The sequence below is a fragment of the Terrapene carolina genome, unplaced genomic scaffold (genome assembly GCF_002925995.2).
Source record: "Terrapene carolina triunguis isolate 2854851 unplaced genomic scaffold, T_m_triunguis-2.0 Scaffold130, whole genome shotgun sequence".
Classification (NCBI taxonomy): Eukaryota; Metazoa; Chordata; order Testudines; family Emydidae; genus Terrapene; species Terrapene triunguis.
Genome location: NW_020664481.1, coordinates 17,782,973 through 17,795,280, shown reverse-complemented (window position 1 = coordinate 17,795,280; position 12,308 = coordinate 17,782,973). Strand labels below are relative to the sequence as shown.

General features: G+C 43.2%; 1 protein-coding gene across 1 annotated transcript in view; it reads right to left on the bottom strand.

Annotated features, from left to right (window-relative positions):
• Positions 1 to 10,576, bottom strand: part of SULF2 (sulfatase 2) — a 261,320-nt gene extending 250,744 nt beyond the window's left edge. Inside the window, exon 1 of the mRNA XM_024207533.2 lies at positions 10,374 to 10,576. The gene's annotated coding sequence lies outside the window, so the exon portion shown is untranslated. The remainder of the gene's footprint in view (positions 1 to 10,373) is intronic.
• Positions 10,577 to 12,308: the final 1,732 nt, after the last annotated feature.

The following is a 12,308-nucleotide window of genomic DNA, read 5'->3' as shown; positions in this document are numbered from 1 at the left end:
TGTAAATAAGAACAGGCATTTGCATGGTACTTTTGTAGCCAGCTTTGCAAGGTATTTACGTGCCAGATATGCTAAACATTTGTATGCCCCTTCATGCTTTGGCCACCATTCCAGAGGATATGCTTCCATGATGACAACGCTCATTAAAAAAATAAGTTAATTACATTTCTGACTGAACTCCTTGGGGCAGAATTGTATGTCCCCTGCTCTGTTTTACCCGCATTCTGCCATATATTTGATGTTATAGCTGTCTCGGATGATGACCCAGCACATGTTCATTTTAAGAACACTTTCACTGCAGATTTGACAAAACGCAAAGAAGATACAAATGTGAGATTTCTAAAGATAGCTACAGCACTTGACCCAAGGTTTAAGAATCTGAAGCATCTTCCAAAATCTGAGAGGGACGAGGTGTGGAGCTTGCTTTCAGAAGTCTTAAGAGAGCAACACTCTGATGTGGAAACTACAGAACCTGAACCACCAAAAAAGAAACTCAACCTTCTGCTGGTGGCATCTGACTCAGATAATGAAAATGAACATGCGTCAGTCCGCACTGCTTTGGACTGTTATCAAGCAGAACTCGTCATCAGTATGGACGCAGGTCTTCTGGAATGGTGGTTGAAGCATGAAGGGACATGTGAATCTTTAGTGCATCTGGCACGTAAATATATGTTGCGATGCCAGATACAACAGTGCCATGAGAATGCCTGTTCTCACTTGTCTGAGCAATTGGCTGAACAAGTAGTAAGACTGAGTGGACTTGCAGGCTCTAGAATTTTACATTGTTTTATTTTTGAATTCAGGTTTTTGTACATAATTCTACATTTGTAAGTTCAACTTTCATGATAAAGAGATTGCATTACAATATCTGTATGAGGTGAACTGAAATACTTTTTTTTTTTTTACAGTGCAAATACTTGTAATGAAAAATAAATATAAAGTGAGCACTGTACACTTTGTATTCTGTGTTGTAATTGAAATCAATATTTGAAAATGTAGAAAACATCCAAAATATTTAAATAAATGGTATTCTATTATTAACAGTGGGATTAATCACAATTAATTTTTTTAATCTCTTGACAGCCCTAAATATTTTAATTCTGTTTTACCTTCTGGAGGTACAGTGGAATTCACAGATGTACCAGATGATACATGTGGCTAAAGACACTTTGCAAAGTCACCGCCAGTGCCAGCTATGTATTTTCACCCTTCCACCCAAATTTTGAGATATGCTTCAAATGGCAATTGCCATGTAATAATAAGTTATATCTGAAACAAGCTTGCCAGCTGTGTAACTTTTCTAGGTATTAATACTGTGTAATTTTTCCACAAATCCCTGAAGTCTTGTACTATTTCTCACCTGAAACAAAGAGTGATGTAGTAGAACCAAATCTTTGTTAAAGTCCCTCATTCTAATGCTGCTAGTGCTGTGACAGAGTGAAAGGCTTTGTTCAGTAAATAATAAAACAGTTGGGAAAAATAAAATTTCTTTTTAATTCTGCCCAAAGAAATGAACACAACTATTTAAAAAATGTTAATGATATGCACACCCAACTCTGTTTGAATGTATAGTTATAAATACATGCAACTAGCTGCTGCACAAAATTAAAGATGAAAATCCCACTCTTTTCTTGCAGCATTGGGAGCTAACAACCATTCACAGCTGGATATGAACAGCATCTTGATCACTGACAGAAATACCTGCAATATATTTGTTTATAACACAAACAAGTTGGTGATACTAAAGAAGTATGTTACAATTAGTGACATTAATCTCTCCTTCCCTGACTCCACCTGAATAATGACATTTGTATTTAAAAGGGCCAGATTCTGTCCTAACTTACAACTTGTGCTATTCTGTTAATCTCAATAGTGTTGAAAAGAATGTAAGCCATTCTGGATTAAATTCTACACTATTTTAGGACCAAACGTACACTTCAGAACACAGTTTTTCCACAAATCACAAAGGAAAGTCTTCATACGCCAAAGCTTTTGCTGAGCAGTGGCAGTTATTCAGGGCTTGATCCAGCACCCATTGAAGTTGAAAGAATCCCACTGACTTCATTCCAGACATCCAGTATTGAAGTCTACGCCAAAGGAACTAAATGTCCCATCTAGTTTTGTATTAGTCTGTTCTTGTCACCCACCCCAGTCCACCCATATATGAAACAGAGCTTTATCTTTCCTGCATTAACAAGTCTCTAGAAACAAATCCGTCTTCCCACCAATATAACCTTAAGGCACATACCATGCACCTGGCACAGTCAGATCTGGAGGTCTGCAGTAGTAAAAGGTTTTCAAATCCCAGCCTAATGAAAGAACAACAATCTAGAAACCATTTGCATCTTGAGAAACACTCAATTTGCTCCAAAGGAAGAGTGACTACTCCTTATGCCTTAAATATAGATCTTCATGTCCCTAAGAGACGTTAGGCAAAAGAAACAAACAAGCTGAAGAAAAAAATAAGTTTTCCACTTTTAAAGTTTTTAGTTCATACATGTCAACAAATACGCAGATCACAATGTATAATGGTGTTAAACTAGTTAGCTTTTGTATTATTAAACCCAAAGGGAATCATTTTAGGACAATTCCAGGAATCAATGTGGAATGCATCTCTTTGCCCAGTGTAACTGATCCAAGACAGGGAAAAAGAAAAAAGTATGCACAAACAATTGACAGAAATACCTATGCAATTACTGAGAGTAAAGAAAGGAACTTGCTACACCACCGGCCAAATTTGCCATCCAGTCGTACTGCATGCTCCAGGCAGTGTCCCCCTTGCAGAATCATTGGGTTGCAGGTGAAAAATGGAGGCCAGAATTTGACCCAAAAATCTTTACTTCACAATTGAGTTTGACACTGGTGTTACAAATACCTAATACACATATCATGGAATCTTGGGGAAAAGATATATTTCAGACAATGGCTGCACTTTCAAGGATATGAGATTTTCACACACAGTACTAGATCCACTTTTGAATGGTCCCTATTAACCAGTTAGGAGGTAGGCACACAATAGTAAATCTACAAGGCAGATAAGTGAGCAATTTTATTTAAATTCAATATGTGCTAAGGGGGGGGGGCGGGACTTTGAAATTATGAAGAAATTAATCATTGTTTAGGGATACCTACAGCTCTGCTTGTGGATGTATCATCTAGGAGACAATAAACAGTGGAATATTTAATCACACTGGAGAGCATATAGCAACACAGAAACATATTCGGACTAGTGAGGCAAATTCTGTCCTATCCCAAGCCTCATGCACCCCTGCAAAATGACTATCCTCAAATGCAGATCAGAGGCTCTTGTACCTAAATCTATGAAAAAATTCTTCTCTCAATTTATATTTTATGAGTCCTCTTATTTTAAATATATTCCAGCACCACAATTAAAAATCCACACCTTGTTGTAGAGATGAACCAACATTAATATGTTAACTTAGTTTGTGGAGGGGGGGGGGAAACGGGGTGCAAGGGAAGGGATAAAGAGGATTTTTAGTTCAGTGCTCTAGCAAAATAAGATACTCATCCTACCACCCTCACTCCCCTGAGCACTTCCACTAGACTAGAGTCTCTGGACCAGAATCAAAAGGAGAGAGAGAGGCAGGCTGGCTTTCTCCTCCCCTATTCAGGGCCTGCTGTGAGCAGGAGCAGCCTTCCTCACTGGATGAAGCACTCCTAAGACTGTTCAAAATTACAGCCCAGCTTCAGTGACCCATATGGCCTATGGTAGGAGTACATAACTGCTGGAGCATATTTCCACCCCATCATGCCTCCACCTGCCTCAGATCCACCCCACCTTCCTCTGCCCCATTCCACCCGCAAATGCCCTGTGCAACTAAAAGGGGGAGGTCGCCACGTGGTGCAAAGAGGCCACAGGTCAGCAGTGAATTGGGTCCTTTAGGACTAAACACATTAGTGCCCAACCCCTAACTGTGCATCTTGTGCTTCCTGGTTTTGAAGCTTTCAATCTTTCCTAGTGGCAACCTGCACTTCCGCGACAACACCCACCCCTCCTATACCATTCACACCCACCCGCCGGACTGTGCTGGGGAGGATTGCCAATAATAAAGCTAGAGTATAAAAATCGAACTGGCATATTAACTTTGGCCTCGATTCTACCATCCTATGGAAAAAGCGGCATACGTACATACGGGGGGAACTCTGCCTAGGTGGCTGTGCGGAGAACCTGATGGAATTCCCTTCAGGAGTGGTTTGTGCCCATACAAAGGGAGTAGGAGGCTGTGGCACTCTCACTGTGATAGGGTGACCAGACAGCAAGTGTGAAAAATCGGGATAGGGGGTGGGGGGTAATAGGATCCTATATAAGAAAAAGACCCAAAAATCAGGACTGTCCCTATAAAATCGGGACATCTGGTCACCCTACACTGTGATGAGCCAGAGAATTCCCAGGGAAAACTCATCCCTACCTAGCAGATCTCGGGGAGTCCAGGCAGATTGCATGCCCCACTCTGCTTCTCACTAACCCTCCTTTAATCCATGGCAAATTGGCTCATAAGAGAGGGGTTAGAATGCCTACAGAGAGGGTGAGAAGCTATGGATAGTTAATCTAGAAATAGATAGATATTAACTGCTGAATGGATTCCCACTTGGAAATCCCCCAGTTGGCCAGGGAAGGGAGTCACTCAGACTAGCTGCTCCCCACTCTAAAACCCATATAGCCTTAACTGCCCAGAGTTCCTACAAAGGAGCACTGCAGGTGGGTTGGGGAGATGAGTGCAGTAGTGTCACTTCTGTCTCCCTTTTGAGATTCTTGCTCCCTATTGCTGGCCAAGGAGCATCCGTCTCTTTCCATTCCTCCCCTTATCCCCCAATAGAAACAAAATTTAAACAAACTTATTACTAACAAGAGAGTGTTACTAGAGGAGTCTTTGCATCTCCCACAGAATGTCTTTGTGGTTATAACTGGAATTTCAGTTTAAAGACATCAATATACTATTATCTCCTGCCACACACCGTTCCGTTCTCCAACTGGTAGTTCATGTCTAAAATTAGACTATAAAGCCAGGGCAGGAATGGTCTATCTGTACTACAGTGGCACCATGCACACTGTTGGGAGCTGTACAAAAATATAAATATATATCATAGAGTAATAATAGCGTCATAATTTTCAACCTGCTTTAAACAGAGTTCTCTCTATAGCTATGTTCCCTACAAGCAGGGTCCGTAGTTAGATCTTTTGTAGTACTGTTATTTATTATTCTCCCCTCACACATATGCCTGCTAGGCCCCAAAACCAAATTCACATCAGAACCAACCCCAAGAGAAGCCAGCTGTTCCAGACTGGTCAGGGGCAAGCTCATCAATATTGATCATTACAGAAAACCCTGTTCACTGGGGCGAAGCAAATTAAAAGTAACTTTTATTTGGACCAGATTTTGGTGGGATTTTGGTTGTTTAAGTACATAAAAGGTTTATTCGGGGTTATGAGTTGTTAAACTGTTCAATTGACACCTAGGGAAGAATTTCAGTGCCACTCACACGGGTATATTTTGTGATCTTGTAACAAGATTGTGTGTCCAAAACTCCAAATGGCTATGGCAGGATACGCACAAATGTAGGCATCAGTGTGCACAGATCAGGATCCCAAACAGACATCCAGTTGGGACCACTCAAAATGTGCACAGATTTTTCATGTGCCTATGTGAGCACTGGAAGTTAAGCATGATTCCTCACAAGAAATTGTAATAAAATCTCTGATTTACCAAACTATGATAGGAGCAAACACCTTCTTGCTTATTCAAAAGTGAATACAACAATTCTTTTCTCAATCATTGTTCAGGACTTACATAACTTTAGTATCAGTCTTTGCAGAAAAGTTTTGAAACTAACAACAATACAAGTCTGAAGCTAATTTCCAGTGATATCGTTTTATTTAAACAATTCAGATTATAAAATAAATCTCCTCAAATTACATCTTCTCCCCCCATACAAAGACTGACTAACTATTAGTTGACAGTTATCCTCAATGCTCTTTCTAATCAAAGTTGCCTCATCTCTGCAGGTCCCCTCTATACACTATTTTTGCACACTAGCAGACCAAAAAAAATCACCAAACGATGGAAACTGCTATACTTTAAAAACAAGAGCTATTTCAAATCTGTTAAGTAGAGCTGGCAGGAGGACAAATCCTTTTCACTACAACTTTCACGGTTTCGAAATTCATTTTCATTCCATGCTGAAACAAACCTACAACCTTTAGAAGATTTTTGGGAAACTAAAGCGTCAAAATGTCTGTTTTCAGATCAAATAGGTCAGTCTCTCTCTCCCCCTCAAAAGTCCACACTGGACCTGAGAAACTGTCCTGACAAAACCTTCATTGAAATTGATATCTCTTTGCAAAATGTTTTGGTGTTGATGAAACTGCATATTTCTATGAGCGTATTTCAAAAAGTTCCTGACTATCTCTACAATTAAAGATACTGCAGATGAGAATTTAGAAAAGTCATTAAAAGTCACAGGAAGCACTGTGATCATGGGTTTCCCCGGCACACTTGATCAAGATTTTCTCTTCTCCCTCAGTTCTGTAAGTGACTTAATGCCCTGTCAAATGAGCATGCCATTCTGTATTGCCTATTCTTGTCTGTACCAGCAGGCCCGGCTCTGGCTTTTTTGCCGCCTCCGGCCGCCCCCGTCCCCCCCGCCCCCAGCGCGGCAGGGGAGGGCGCGGCAGGGGATGGCGGCCAGAGCGCCGGGGGGGAGGGCGGCGAGCCCGGCCGTGGCCCCGCTCTCCCCGGCGGCCGGAGCGCCGCCCCCCTCCAGGTGCCGCCCCAAGCACAAGCTTGGTGGGCTGGTGCCTGGAGCCGGCCCTGTGTACCGGGAACATAAGCTGATGAGGTGATGGTGGTGACCTCTTTGCTTTGTGTATACTGGCTCTGGCATTGCTTTTTGCGTGCAAGCAACTGCTTCCTGAGGAGTTTTGGGAAGCAAAGTTGAGAAGTGAAAAAACAAAAATAGCGTTTGTTCTTGCACCATTGAGGTTACACATGGCAACCATAAGGTGCAAATAGTAGCTAGGCAGCAATTAGAGAACAGGAAGAAAAAAATCAGTTTCACACATACAGAATGGGAAGAGACTGTCTAGGAAGGAGTACGGCAGAAAGGGATCTAGGGGTTATAGTGGACCACAAGCTAAATATGAGTCAACAGTGTGATGCTGTTGCAAAAAAAAGCAAACATGATTCTGGGATGTATTAACAGGTGTGTTGTGAGCAAGACACGAGAAGTCATTCTTCCGCTCTACTCTGCTCTGGTTAGGCCTCAGCTGGAGTATTGTGTCCAGTTCTGGGCACCGCATTTCAAAAAAGATGTGGAGAAATTGGAAAGGGTCCAGAGAAGAGCAACAAGAATGATTAAAGGTCTTGAGAACATGACCTATGAAGGAAGGCTGAAAGAATTGGGTTTGTTTAGTTTGGAAAAGAGAAGACTGAGAGGGGACATGATAGCAGTTTTCAGGTATTTAAAAGGGTGTCATAAGGAGGAGGGAGAAAACTTGTTCACCTTAGCCTCTAAGGATAGAACAAGAAGCAATAGGTTTAAACTGCAGCAAGGGAGGTCTAGGTTGGACATTAGGAAAAAGTTCCTAACTGTCAGGGTGGTTAAACACTGGAATAGATTGCCTAGGGAGGTTGTGGAATCTCCATCTCTGGAGATATTTAAGAGTAGGTTAGATAAATGTCTATCAGGGATGGTCTAGACAGTATTTGGTCCTGCTATTCCAGTCCAAGAATCTATGAAAACAGTATGCAACCCTCTAGAGCCAGATTTTACCCACTAGATGTAGAAGTGAAGTACCTGAGAACCCTAGTGCTGGGTGAAGGGGTGTGTGAATTATTTCAAGAAATTTTGACAAAAGGAGAATATACATTAAAAGAATTCCACAAAATTCAATGAAAATATATTCTATATTATAAAAGTAAGGTTTGTTGCACAAGCCATCTTGTACCTATCTACTGTGAGAGGCAAATAATTACTACTAGATAAAGGGAAAGACCAGTAAGAAGTATGGATTATTAGCCTGTGAATCTCTTCTTTACTATATTTTTTACAGAAATTAAACACTCTCTTCATTCTGAGCATAATTAATTTCAGTCTTCCAGAATATATATCATTCAATATATATGAAATGATTTTGCTGTATTCCACTCTCTCTTCTCATTTGAAATAGGAGAAAGATCATGTTAATCATCCAGCCAAATATGTAGATCAGTTACTTTTGCAAGTTAGATTATTATATTCTCGGGTTTTCCTTCCGTCGTTTCTTCCTCTCTCACTGCAAAAGGATTGCTGATTTCTTTCACATTTGGTATCCCTGTGTGTCAGCTGCTGGAGATGAAGTCACTGGGGTTGGATGCAGGAAGTTTACATAAAATATGGCAGTATCTCTCTGGTCCACTGTAATGTTCCGATTGATGAAGCAGATTGGTTACTTCTGTCGACAGGGAGAGCCAACATTTTTCTAACCCAGAGGTAGTGCTAGCCCTTGGGTGCCCTAAACAGGAATATTTGGGGGCGGGAGAGGAAGCTCCCAACACAATACATACTAAAAAACAAACAGGGGCCCCCCTTGAGTTGCTCAGGGCCCTAAGCAATTGCTTAGTCTGCTTATACCTAGCGCTGGCTTAGTTCTAATTTATCTAGAGTTTGCAAGGAAAAGGATGTAGAAGTTGCTACTCAAAGGTAGGGCTTGAGCTTGGTGCTGTCCCATACTTGGGTGGATACTGATTTGTACAATCAAAGCAAACATACCTTTCTGGATCCCAATAGAATTAGAAGTATAGCGTGTGTGTGTGGGGGGGGGGGGGTGTCTTATATAGTGTAGATTGGGATTTAGCCTGAATAAGGGCGGAGTCAGAAGAAACCTTGAGATATACAAAATAATGAATATAATGAAATCTTATTAGATGCTTTTTACCCCACACCAGGGAATAAAGGGCAATGGCTGGATTCTGTTAAGGACAAGAATGAGATTTGCAGTACTTGCCATTATGCAAGCTAAGACTGCTGAAAAGGCAAGTGAATCTCATGCTCCAGTGTGTCGCATCATCACCTTTGAAGATCTGAAAGGAATATTTTCTCCCTCATGTTAAAAGCCTCTGCAGTTGTCTTCTGCGTTGTTTTTTCCTCCTCTCTCTGAAGCATCCAGCATCATCAACTGAGCCATAGGATCTTTAACTTGAGCTCTGGCAGGTAACCACTTTGGCCTGGACATCACAGATTGGCTTGAGTGGCGGCCATGGGAGCAAGTTTCAGTAAAAGGAGACATCACTCTTCCAAGCGTCAGTAGGGCTCAGCTTTGCTTCCATGTGACAAGGGACCAAACTGAAGCCAAGGATGAGGTTACATACCAAGAGTAAATGCTAACTGAGGATGTCAGAACTTGGCAGCTTGAGGACATAAAATAGCTAAATTCAGGCTTATTAGGGAATTGTAGTTTAGGCTTGTCTGAATTACTGTGCATATGGCCAGAGAGCTATAAACAACAGAAACTATTGTCATTTGTAATGGCCTTTGAATTCCTGGTTGTATTAAATTCTAGGGTATCTTAAAATGTTTGGGGGGAAACATTCAGCATAAGAGACACTAAAATGCCTGGTGATAGTGAGTAAGAAAGAAAAACCATTGGTTCTTTCTTCAGTGGCTTGTGTTCTTGTTTATGGAGCCTAATATTTACCACCAGATAGTAAAAAGAGCAAACCTGGAGGAGATGAGCCACAGAACTGCTATTGCCCTCTGTCCATGGTTTCATGCCTATACACAGTGCTTCAGAAAACTACTTCACAAAAATGTATTCTCCCAGCAGTCATCTCACGGTGTGGTTTAACAGTTAGAGCACAGAACTGGGGATCAAAGTTTTCAATACAGCCCACATTACCCTACCTGAGCACCTAATCCAGCTCAACCCCCGGGGTTGCTGTGTGACCTTGGGTGAGTCCCTTCCCTGCATCTCGGTTTCCCCATCTGAGAAACCTCCCTCCCTTTCTGGTAAGCACGCTGGAGAAGGAGAACTGTGAATAATTACTTACAACGGGCACGGATACTTTACAATCCGAGGGCAGCATCCTTTTGATGGGGACCGTCTTGCAGCCTGAGGAACTGCACTGGTTTGGGTCCTGACTGGGCTCTCTGCCGCTCCCCACTTTTTACAGGTCACACTGGCAGAAGAAGCTAAGCGCTAGACACAGGAATAAGCAGCCCTGACTCTTCTGCCTCAAGTGCACGGAGAAGGCAAATGCAGCAGTGTAAGACCCGGGTCCCCCGTCCCCAGACGCTGAAAGCCCGGCAACTTCTTCACCCCGCTCCCCCGTGCCCACCCCTGCAGCCCCAATGCCGCAGGAGGAGAGGTTACTTACGGCACCGGGGGAGGAGAGCCGGCCGGAGATGGCCCCGAGCAGCTCAGGGACACCGCAGCAGCAGGGGGACCTTGGGGGCAGGCAGCCGCCTCACCGCCCCGAGCAGGGCTTGGGGGTGGTCCGCTCCGCCGCCTGCCTGCAGGACCACACAGCGGCCGCGCCTTTCTCCCTCCCTGCGAGGGGCTCCCACGCGCCTCGCTCGGCCGCTGCCGGCCAATGCGGGACTCAGTGAGGAGCCGGCTTTACCCATCTGTTGCAAGGCGCCTCCTCCAAGCGCTGCCCCGGCGGCGCCTCCCCGCCTGGGGTGCTGAGGCCACATCCCCCCTCCCGTCCCGGCCCCCGAGCCTAGCGCCCGGCCCGCCTGCAGCAGCGGGGAGAGGGCGTGGGCGGGGCTGTAGAATTAGGACCCCCTGTTTCCCCCTCATTGTCCCCGGCTTTTCCTCCCTCATTCATTACCCCACGCCTCTCTTCCCTTAGCCTCCCTCCCGCCCTCTGCTCCGCTTCCACTCCCATCCCCCCATTACACCCTAGTTCCACTCTGCTCCCCCACACCCATTACACCCTGTTTTCCTACCCCACTTGGTGTCTACTTCCCCCTCCATCACCCCTCTTTCTCCCTCACCCCCATGTATCTCCCCTGATCCACAGGGATGCTTTGGGGTAGGAACTTTTCTGAACACACACACACCCCACAAGTGGGACAGGGATCTGAGGAAGAAGCCAAGCAGTCAGTGTAGCAGGTGAGAGGATAATTAAGAGTCCAATGAAGCCTGTACTAATATGCACCCAGTAACTGCAATCACCTGAGCGAATGGCCAGTAAAATCACAGTCCTCACTAGTGTCGACTGGCCTAATTGCACTGCAGTCCTGTGCTCACTTGTTATGCTGGTCTAGTGTTTAGCCTTGTACAGGGCAGGGAGGGGAAATGGGACTAAACAAGAATTGTATCTTGTGCCTCACCCCTTCTACTCCAGAGAGAACCAGGCCCTGAACTAATTAAATTCCCTACCCCCAAAAAACCATATCATCTGTCAAAGACCAACACCTGGTATTAGAGTGAGCAGAGAATTACCCTAGCTTTTAATAAGCACACAGAAGGGCAAAAGTTTATCCAAACACAGCTAGACTTCTTTGGTGCTGGAAATTTCATGTGGTGAGGATGCTCCTGAAATCTCAGGGTTCTGCTATACTGGTAAAATTGCTTCAAGAATACCTTTCACACAGCATTAAGGGTTTCTGCATGTTTTTTAACCTCAAAAGTTTTTAGCAAAGGTCCAGCCAATCTATATTTACTACCTTGCCTCATTGCAAATTCATTCCATCAGAGAGATGCTGAATCATGAAAGTGAGTCCAGAGAAAGTGTTACTTTTTAGAAGCCAAATCCTCCATAATAAAAAGCTGTCTGTATAATTTATGTTGAGTCCCTTATTTTGGGTTTTTGTCTTGATCAATGCAGTGGCAGTTTCAGATATTAAGTGTGTATGTGAGCCCTCTCCCTTGTTAGTTCCTCTTTGCCTTCTCATTTGTTTTATGTATGTTCCTTACAGAAATTAACTGTATGGGGGCTGGGAGAAGAAAACAACATACACAAAGAAAAACAGATCTTTTAAATTTTTGTCTTTAAATAAGTTTTACTTTAAGGGGCCTACACCAGTTTGGGGGGGCTTTATTTCTTTTGATTTTTTTATGTCATTCCCTACATTCCATCTGCTTCTCCACACAAGACCCATGGGATCTGGGCAGTGAAATTTTCCCTTTAGACAGTACCAGGTTCAGTTTCTTAAAAAAGAACGGTCAAGAGAATTATGCAAATTCTTTGCAGCTTTAGACAGTTTAAAGATAATAAAATAGTCTTGTATTTTCTTGTGATGCCTGTTGCGGAATTAAGCAAAACAAATAAATATCTATTATAAATGTTACACAAGTACCAAAA